Source organism: Planococcus citri, chromosome 2, assembly GCF_950023065.1.
Source record: "Planococcus citri chromosome 2, ihPlaCitr1.1, whole genome shotgun sequence".
NCBI classification, from domain to species: Eukaryota; Metazoa; Arthropoda; class Insecta; order Hemiptera; family Pseudococcidae; genus Planococcus; species Planococcus citri.
In genome coordinates this window covers 63,451,083-63,461,899 of record NC_088678.1, presented here as the reverse complement: position 1 = coordinate 63,461,899, position 10,817 = coordinate 63,451,083, and the positions used below count along the sequence as shown (strand labels likewise).

The window sequence follows — 10,817 nt, the reverse complement described above, 5'->3', positions numbered from 1 at the left end:
TATACGTTAGTCAATATTGAAAAATTGAATAACAATGGAAAAAAATGTTCATTCGAGTTATTGTTTCAATGCAAAATGAAAGATTCTCTTATGTTTCACTCGAGCAATCACTCAAATGCCTACTTTTTCAATGATTATTCAATTTTCCAATTTTCAAGCAGGGAATTTTCTCTCTTTTTTGATGTAACCAAAGTCCCTCATTATTGGACACCCTGTTTGTATGCTAATAGATACGCATGCATTATCTATGCGGTAAGATGGGGGTTTGGTGTCGTTGTCACTTGTCACCGTTATTTATAGAAATTCTATTCTACAGTTCCAAACTTAAGTACAAATATTTTCACCGTATAGTTTTCGGTTCAGTGTAACAATTAGCCTGAATTACTTGTTTCAGTTTGGTTAATTGAATCCATTTTATATTTTGAATTTACACGTAATGGCTGCTGGTACTTGTTTAATATGTGTTCAGAATACCTACGATGATGATATTCATGTACTTATTATTTCGATTTGATGTGCTGCGAATGCGAAAGACGCGAAAGTTTAGATAGCATTATTCAATCAATGTCTTCATCCTGAATTCAGCGGGAGATATCTTCAAGCCATGCTAAAAGGTAAATTTTTAAACTATTCAGACGTTCTGTAGGTCTAGGTACATATGAAGAAGGTAAATTTGGTCGGATTTGGGAAAATTGTGATGAGTGAATGTCAAAACTTCAGATTTGGATACAACCGGGTACGACTAATTAAAAAAAAAACGTTATTATTGGGACAAGTTGCTTATTTTTAAAATTGAAGGGGCAAAATGAGCTTTGAAAAAAAAAATAGAGAAAAACTTTTTTTTGACCTTGGAAATGGGTAGTACTTTGGAAAATTAATAAATTTTGTCATTATGAATTTTTGCCCAACTTTGAAATTGAAGGGGCTAGAAATATTTTAAAGGAAAAACTTGAGGAACAATTTTTTTGACCTTGGGAATGCGTACTTTGGAAAATGAATAAATTTTGTCATTATGAATTTTTACCAAGGTAGGTAACTGTGAAATTGAAGGGCCTAAAATTACTTAATTTAAAATGCAATCCATTATCTCAATTTTTTTTCAATACATTTTTCTTTTAAAATAATTTTAAACTCTTCAACTTCAAAGTTGGACAAAAATTCATAATGACAAAATTTGTTTATTTTCCAAAGTACTGCCCATCTCCAAGGTCAAAAAAAAGTTTTTCTCTATTTTTTTTTCAAAGCTCATTTGCCCCTTCAATTTTAAAGATAGGAAACTTGTCCTAATAACGTTTTTTTTTTCAAGTCGTACACGGTTATACTCAAATCTGAAGTTTTAACATCCATTCACCAGACACCCTGTATTAGCCCAGTCAAATAACATGAAAAAATGGGTGAACCCAAACAGTAAACATAGTTAATTGCGACCAAAGATTTTTTTTTGGTGAACATTTAGCCCAGTCAATATGCAATTTAACCCAAACATAATTACAAACAAAGGTTTTTTTGGTGAATATTGTCTAGGGTGGTGTGCTGAATAACATACTAAAAGTCCCCGCCTCTACCCCACGAGCTAACCCCCCCCCCCCCTCACGGTGAATCAAAGCCCCCCAAAATCAGTTTTTCATCAAGAACTCCTGAAATATTGAATTTTGAGTAAAATGAGCCCAGTGATCATTTCATCTCCTCCCCAATACCTATAAAATGAGCTATCGACCAACTCCCTAGCCTCAAGGGGGGTGGCGCTACGACCCCTCAAAGTGATGTGATTTCAATAATTTTACATTTTATGATTTGGGACTTGTAACCTGTTCTAATTGATAAAATGAAGTCAAAACTTGGGGAATGGGATTATTTTGGGAGCTAGAGTTGACCTCTGGAGTGGGGAGGGTCAAAGTTGAAAATTAGAGAAAGGTCATTTTCTTTGGAGTGGCATAACATGACCCCAAACGGATGAAAAGGGTCCAACAAAATCATACCATCGGACAGTACCCATCTGTGATCAACATATCCAAATTTCAGCTTCCTAGGTCATCCCCACCCCATTTAAAGCGGAATTAAGCTAAAAATCCCCTTATTTTGCCCCTATTTTCGGGTTTTTCCATCTTAAAAGGAGTGGGGATGACCTAGGAAGCTAAAATTTGGATATGTTGATCACAGATAAGGTACTGTCTGATGGTATGATTTTGGACCCTTTTCATCCATTTGGGGTCATGTTATGCCCCTCCAAAAAAAAATGACTCTTCTGTAATTTTCGACTTTGACCCTCCCCACTCCAGAGGTCAACTCTAGCTCTCAAAAGAATTCCATTCCCCAAGTTTGACTTCATTTTATCAATTAGAACAGGTTACAAGTCCCAAATCATAAAGTGTAAAATTATTGAAATCACGTCATTTTGAGGGGTCGTAGCGCCACCACCCTTGAGGCTAGGGAGTTGGTCGATAGCTCATTTGATAGGTATTGGGGAGAAGATGAAATGATCACTGGGCTCATTTTACTCAAAATTCAATATTTCAGGAGTTCTTGATGAAAAACTGATTTGGGGGGGGGGCTTTGATCCACTGTGAGGGGGGGGGTTAGCTCGTGGGGTAGACGCGGGGACTTTTAGTATGTTATTCAGCATACCACCCTAGAGAATATTCACCAAAAACAACCTTTGTTTGCAATTATGTTTGGGTTCGCCCATTTTTTTCTGCTGTTTGCCTAGGCTATAATTGTCCATGGTGGTGTAATGAACAACTTACTAAGATCCCCCGCCCCTACCCCTGGATCTAATTACCCCACCGTGGATCAAAGCCCTCCCCCAATTGGTTTTTTGTCAAAAACTTCTGAAGTATCAAGTTTTTAGTAGAACGAGCTCAGGGGGATCATTTCATTTCATCTCAGTTACCTACCAAAATGAGCTACTCGTATGGATCAACTCCCTAGCCCCAAGAGGGGTGGTACTACGACCCCTCAAAGTGGTATGATTTTTACATTTCATGACTTGGGACTTGGAACCTGTTTTAATTGATCAAATCACAAGTCAAACTTGTGGAATGGGATTATTTTGGAGCTAGAGGTGACCCCTGAAATGGGGAAGGTCAAAGTTGAAAATGACAGAAAGATGGTCTCAAATGTATGACTGGACTAACAGTTACATACCTACTACCTATATTTTTCTTTCTGCTGAAAGCTATATTTTCGTTCAAAAGATAGATATTTGTGAAAAATATGAAACTTTTTGAATTGGTAGGTACTGTCAAACATCATAATTTCAAACTTTACACCCTGACCTATCTTTTCTGACTAATTGTAAGTTGTCCCTTTTCTCACATAACGTCTCATTTGCATCAAATTTACCTAAAGCTAATATTATATCTTTTTTTCGTGTTTCTTTTAGCAATAAATCGCAATAATACCTTACGAAGAACTTGCTTCCATCGATTCAAAGTGACGAATAATTTCTAGTAGGTATCGATGTTCGTTTGCAGTAGAAGAATAATTTTGAGTACTGGAAGAATGAATTCAAACTAAATATCAGATTTTCACTATCCATCGCCTGGAAAAGCGCATCGTTCATGTATTCAAATTTGGCGCCTCCGGTATAAATTGCTGCAAAGGAAATTCATATCTGGTTACCAAACTTTCTTCAAAAAAAAAAAAAAATATTACAAGTACCTACCTAATTACATACATTATATTTCGTTTTTTCTCATAATCTCTCGTATGCAGTTATAGTTGGTATACCCATAGTTGAAGACGTATAGGTATCGCATTTACATTTTGCTTAAGACCAGTATGTACAATATTTTTCTACCTGTATCTATCAAAACTTTTTACACCTAGACTTGACGCATTTATATGCACTGAGATTTTACCCAACAATAAGTATACTTACTTACTATCTTTTCGGTGTAGGCTGAGTACCTATTCAAAGTTATTTTACGTAAGGTAAAGTGGGGTAATTCCGATATGGGGTAATTCCGATAGCAAGCCCTAGCTTTGTTGCAAAACACATTTTGGCACAAATGATGAAGAAAGTAGATAGTTTTAGTGCTAACCTACATCCATTAATGATCAGATGGTCCATCTGCTCCGTTTTGTCAAGTCTGTGCAGTGTTCAAAATCTGAATGCCCAAAACCTTTGCGGCAAAAAACAGTGCATTTTTGAAACTCGTTTTTACCGTTCAAAACTTGTTGAAAAATTCTGTTTAGAAGTTGAAATTTGATGGATACATGTTAAAGTGTCAGTACCTCTTTTGATTTTGCTTTTATAATTATTTGTTTGGTGATATTGAATTATTAAACATGTCGATCATTTTTCATGCCCTGGGGTAATTCCGATAGCCCTAGCAAAATTGCCCTGTAATGTTTTTTTCTCTGTTTTGGTGTAGTATTGTTTTGGGGGGTCAAAATTATCAACAAAAAAACTTAGAAGGGGGCTTTTTTCTCTAGTTAGTCCAGTTTTCAAAAATTATGCCTCAAAAATGCATATTTGTAAAAATTTTTCAATTTTTGTTCTAATGATTCAATTTACATGAAATAAAAACCCAAGTATGCAATAAATGGTATATTTCAACATTACTGGCTCGGAATTATCCCAGGAGAATTACTTTCCTTATAAAACTCAAATTAACTCATTATCGGAATTACCCCATTTTTGGGGTAATTCCGATAACTCAACCTTACAAAATGTTTTTTAAATTATATGTATGAAGCCTCCGCACAAATCACTCTTCAATATAGTGAATGTGTAGCTGAAGAATGTAGGAATAAAGTTGTTTTATCATTTTTGCCCCAAAATGCACAGGAAATCCAAAAAATGAGAAATTGCTAAAATTTTGAATTTTACCATCGGAATTACCCCACTTTACCTTACTCAGAAACGTAAGTGTTTGTAGTTTTCTAGTGGAATATGGTCATTGTGAACCTTTAACGAAATATGGTAATTGAGAAACAAACATAAGCTAAGTATACACTTACAGGGATTTTTAAAAATCCATTGTGTACTCAACTGCCTTCGTTTTGAATTCGCAGTTTAAAATTTTCAGTGAATTGAAAATCAAAAATAATAATTCTTGATAGGTAGAGAAACCTTACCTTAACGCTAATTTTTTGAACTTTGTTAAAAGATTCTGATCAAATCGAAATCATTCAAAAAAAATAAAATAAAGTTCAAAGCTAAAAATAGAATGAGGAAAGTTCAAGAGCCTAGAAAAAAATAATAGCTAGGTAGGTATGAAAAAAGCTCTTATAAACTTTGAACGCTCACACAAATCTAGAAGTAAGCAAAAAAAAATTCTTTTGATTTTTTAAGCAGGCCTTACGGCTTACATGGATATCATTTAGATGTACTTTGTGGCCCTCTTCCCCTCAACACTATTTCGTAAATTATAAGTTATTTTTTTCATTTTTTTTTTGTAATTTATGACAAAAAAGCACTCAATTGGATCAATTTTGAAACAATGTGATATGATTACATTCCATATAGGTACGAGTAACTTGTAAAGCAAACCTTGGACGAGCTATACTCCATTTTCAGTGGGGCATAAATAGGAAAAAGTTGAGGTAAAATATGGGCCAAGGTGCTCAGTTTTTAATTTAAGGGATTTGTTGTTCTATTACGCTTTCACAAAATGTGATTACAAAAGGTATGGCTAGAAAGGTACAGATCGTTTTTTTTGCATTTTTGATAAATTAATGTTGCAAAAAGTGCCAAATTATGAATGAATGAAGAATGAAATTATTTATTTAACGACGCTTCAGCATGCAGGCTTTTTTGCGTCCACAATACACTTACATTATAAACAAACTGAACCAAGCACACACAACATAACAAGCAAAAAAATAATTCACAAAATAACATAGCAAAAAAATAAAGATTCACTAATAAAAAGGTGAAAAACTTCTGACATAATTATATCTTCATCATCTGTTTGAACATCTTCATAAGTAAGCTCCCCTAGAATTTGCTCTCTGTCTTTCTTATATTTGGGACAGTGGTTAATCATGTGTATGATGTTAATTGGCACTCCACAAGGGTCACATTGTTCCAATTGCTGGTCTTTGAAAATTGGAGAATGAGTACAGGCAATATGCCCAATTCGTATGGTAATCCGGTTAGCACTACTTCTTCTCTCTTACTTTTCCTGTATGGAATAGCCCTTGAATCAGAAAATGTAGAGTCTCGTTTGCAATGGCGAAGCGCGAAAAAGCCGGCATGTAAGCTAGAAAGCTATAGCAGTATCAATAATTGCAAAATTGAAAGTATCAATTACGAGTATTTTATTTGAAAAAATTACCCATAAAAATATGATACCATAATAATTCAATTTATAACAATTATAAACCAAACCAAACAACATTTGCAATTTAAAAACAGTGCTGCAAAAAAACTTTTTTATTTCACTGCCTGTTTTTGCATTGAATTTTGATTTAAAATTGAGCTGAGTCAGGCCTTCAAAGTTGAAAATTCAGACTGGAAACTAAAATTTTCAAAATTCATTTTGAAGAATATAATGCAAAGAAAATAATACCTAATTTATTCAATTTGAAAAATGTATTACGTTTTTTTTTCTCTTGAAAAAGCTAGAAAAAAAAAGAAATTTAAAAAAATGCTGGTGTTAAAAAAAAAGTTTTAAACAACCTGGGATAAAAGTTTTACCGGAACGTTTTTGGTACAAACTACAAAACAATTTGAGCAATTCAACAATGTTTAAAAATGCGAAAGAAGCGAGCTTGAAGCCGGCTTCACCAAGGACACCAACGCGCTTATGGACCACTCTTTCCCTGCACCCTTCACTACCACTTATGACTATATGCGCATGCGTCAGAACGACTCAACCAGCCTCAGTTAGCCTCAGTTGAAGCCGAACGAATAGGGCTTCCAGCAAAACAAGTTGCCTACTCCAACCCCACATTTTAATAGATAATTTTGATACCTTGCAATTCGTGATTTGAGATTTTGAATTTTATACCGATTTTCTTTTTTCCTTTTTTCCTTTTTCTGATGTAAGCCGGGCTTACTGGCTTACACGCAGGCTTTGCCCCTGCTCGTTTGCTGCACTTGATATTTTATGGCATTTGTGTCTTCCTGATCTATGTGAAGATTATTCAGCAGATCTTTACAACGACAGCCAATAGAGCGATAAGTAGTCGTACTTTTCTTCCAGTGGAGAGTAAAACATTTTGTATAAATTAGGATGACTTGGAGAATTTTTAACTTTCATTCAGGTACCTACCACTTTAACATATAAGCTGATCTCTCCTCTGTGATAAAGGAAGTATTCCAATCTTGGTTATTGGGCTGGTACAAAAAGCTCCTGAGCAGAGTCGAAGTGCTTGATTTTGCACTGAGTTTAGTTTTTTCAATTCAGTCTTAGAAGATGCAGTATTATAATTATAAGTATTATTGATCCATAATCAAAGATAGATTACACATGACTAATGACTCGAATAAATACATAGCATGGATTTTCAATCGGCTCCCCATTTTGTACCACTGACTTTTTTGAGTAAATTTAATTTTCTTTGTATGCTGTAGGTGGATTTTCCAGGTCAACTTTTGATCGAAGTGCAGCCCAAAAAACCTGTGAGTTGTTACATTTTGAATTTGTTGACCATATAATGTGATGTTGATGGGGGGGGGGCGGGGTATTCTGCTTTCGATGGAAATTTATCAGCATTGTTTTATCTGGAGAAAAGCGCAAACCTTTACTACTGGCCCACTTTTCAAGCTTATTTATGGCTTTTTGAAGTGTTTTTTCAATGTAGGCTAGAGATGAGCTCCGGATGTACATAGCTAGGTCATCAGCAAAGAGTGAGCAGTATACTGGTTTTTTGATTTGTGCTTGTATGTCATGTAATGCCACCAGGAACAGAGGAGGGCATGAGACAAATGTATGAAAGGTATATCAAGTTTGTGACACAGAGGAATATTTTTCCTGATTAAGTATAATGTATGCTTTCAAAGTCTCTACAGTTGAATGTTCAAACTTCAAAGTGTCATTTTTCTTGCCTCAAATATCTTAAGATTTGGAAAAAAAGAGTACTTAGTTGTTTCAAATTAAAAATTTTAATACACAACAAAATATTAAAAAACACCGCGTATAGGTATGGTATAATAGACCTAGGTATAGATGTTTAAAGTGAAGAATAGGTAAATAAACCTAATTGGAAGTAACAAATCATTATTAGTGGATCCGATCTCCGGATTTTGTGCTTTATTCTCTTACCCATTGATTCAAGCAACAGCTGATCTCTAAGCCATCCAAGCCTCAAATAGTTTTTGAAAATAGGTAGAATAAATAAATAAAACTGAATACAAGGAATTTTTTTTGGAACTTTTTGCTCAGTTTTTGTAAGAAAATGATTTTAAAGTTTTGAAGAAAAAAAATAGCTTCCAAAAATGAAAAATTTATGAATGAATAAATTTACGTGGTAGTGTTGCCACCCAGGCCTTCAACAGTTCTAAACGTTCCTTTTAAATAAACTTGTTGCATTTTGTAATTGGAGTGCCACGAAAAAAAACATTCAAAACAAGTATATTGGGTCGCCTTTATTACAGATAATTCAAAAGTAAAACTTACTTGCAATACAAAACCTTTTGACTATGAAATATGAATAAACAATGAAAGCGGAGCTAGATTGCTTGAAAGCAATAAAATCAGGTACCCAAAATAGAGAACTACTTACTTTTATACTCGTACGTACTATATACTTGTGTAGTTGGTGAAATAAGATGATGTAATATTATTCATTACCTATTCTTACCTAACGTTTCATCATCTGTGTAATTGATTGCGCCGATAGAATAGGATCTCCGATACTTGTTCAAATATTTCTACGACTGAATTATCACTTCTTTGCTCATCCCATTAAAGTGTATTGATTGTTATCATTGTAAAGTAAAACGCTGTGGTGGGCCTTAACAATTCTTACCTGATATTTCCTCATCGGTTGTAAAATCGAGTACACGTCTATGCTATCCTTGAATTCGTGTTCCAATATCTCTTCGACTGAATGATTAGGTAGGACCTGTAACTACCTACTTTGTTCATCCCATTCATTCAAGTCGACAGCAGGCCCGTAGCCAGCGTAGGGTCAGCCGGGGCAATGCCCCGGCTAGAAAGGCTGTTTGCCCCAGGTAGCAAAATCCAAAAAAAAAAACACGTTTGCCCCGACCAGCTAAATCAGAAAGAAAAAATCAGAAAGTGCATAAACTCAACAACGTAAAATTATTTTTACGTTTATAAAATGGCCACACTGGCATGAATTGCATTTGATAGCTCGATGGCTCGCTCGATACTAAATTTTAAATCAAAAATTTGATAATTTGAGTAAAAATTAGTAATTTGTGAGGATAAGAAATCCAGTACATGTATCTTTTTGCAATTTTTTTCGAAAAGTGAGATTTTCACTTTGTGCAATTTATGGCAATTTTACATAAAAAATTAAAACTTTTACACTATGAAAAAGCTAAAATTTTCAGCAATAGGGAAGACTTATGGACAAATTTTTAGGAAAAAATGAAAATTTTTATAATTTTTTGCGAAAAACCGAGAATTTTGACAATTTTAAGCAAAGCAAGATTCACTATTTTTGAGGAAAATCACAAATTTTTGGCAATAGGCCAAAAAAATGATTATTTTTTTCGCAACCTTCGTTTGAAAATGGGAGAAATTTTGGTCATTGACATTTTTTTAAAGCAAAAAAGCGGAATTTTTAGGTAATTCTTAGAAAGAGAAATGGATATTTCTTGAATTTTTTTTACCAAAAAGTAACAGTTTTTGGCAAGAAACGAGGATATTTTTGGAAATGTTGACAAAAGGTGAAATTTTGAGCTATTTTTGGCGATAAAAGTGTATGTATAAGTAGGTCAACTTTCTCAAATTATTCACTTATGGATGTTACTAGCATTTTTTTCTCATCAAGATGAATGCAAAAATTGAATTTTTGAAATTTAAAAAAAAATAATAATTTGGAAGCCCAAAGCTACCTATTGAAAAAGTAACCCAATTTAGTAACTTAGTTTCTTAAAAAGTGACCAAGTATAAGCCCTGAGCGAGGGCAAAAGTTTGTTTTGAGAAGTAAATTTTTTTCAGGTGAAAAGAGCGTTTTTTGTCTTGACATTTCTTTAAAAATTTGAATGATATATTTTTTTAATGTTGTTTGGACGCGAGTCAAATTTGACTATTTTACCTCATGAAAAAATTTTAACAGAAACAGTGTCACAGCCAAAAAATTATTACAAGAGTTTCGCAGTAAATCGCGCCGATTACAGCTGAATTAGACTCAACCCCAGCATTATGCATTATGTACATATGTATAATCTTTTTCTGAAATATACACACTCATTCTGTTCATTTGTTTTTAAAAAACAGATGGCGGAGGGGGGGTTAAAGGGGGTATGTTTCATAGATGTTTGAGCCTCAAAAAGTGCTGCCCCAGCTGATATTTCCTTGGCCCCAACTACAGTCAGATTCTGGCTACGGGCCTGGTCGACAGGAAGTAGGAATAAAGAGATAACCCAAGTGAGACATCTATTCCACTATGGCTCATCATATAGGTACTTACAAGTTTTTTATTAACGTTTTTTCGAATAAGTGCGCCATTCACGTGAAGTGGGTGGAAAACAATTTTTTGAAAAAATCGAAATATAAAAACAAGGACAACGTATAGGTATCAATGATTTTTGGAAAGAGCATGGTCTGATACACCCATGGTATCCCAAATTTCAGGAGCTCGAATACATTTTTTAAATTTTTGGCGAATTTCCAAAAATTTAAAGTAGACAATTTTTGGGGATTTGTCTTGAAAAAAAAAAAAAAAAAAAA

General features: G+C 34.1%; 1 long non-coding RNA gene across 1 annotated transcript; it reads left to right on the top strand.

The window, feature by feature from the left end:
* The first annotated feature begins 329 nt into the window (after window positions 1-329).
* On the top strand, window positions 330-3,705 carry LOC135836994 (uncharacterized). Its single transcript, XR_010557120.1, has 2 exons — window positions 330-614; window positions 3,383-3,705. It is a non-coding gene; the product is annotated as an uncharacterized LOC135836994 (long non-coding RNA).
* Window positions 3,706-10,817: the final 7,112 nt, after the last annotated feature.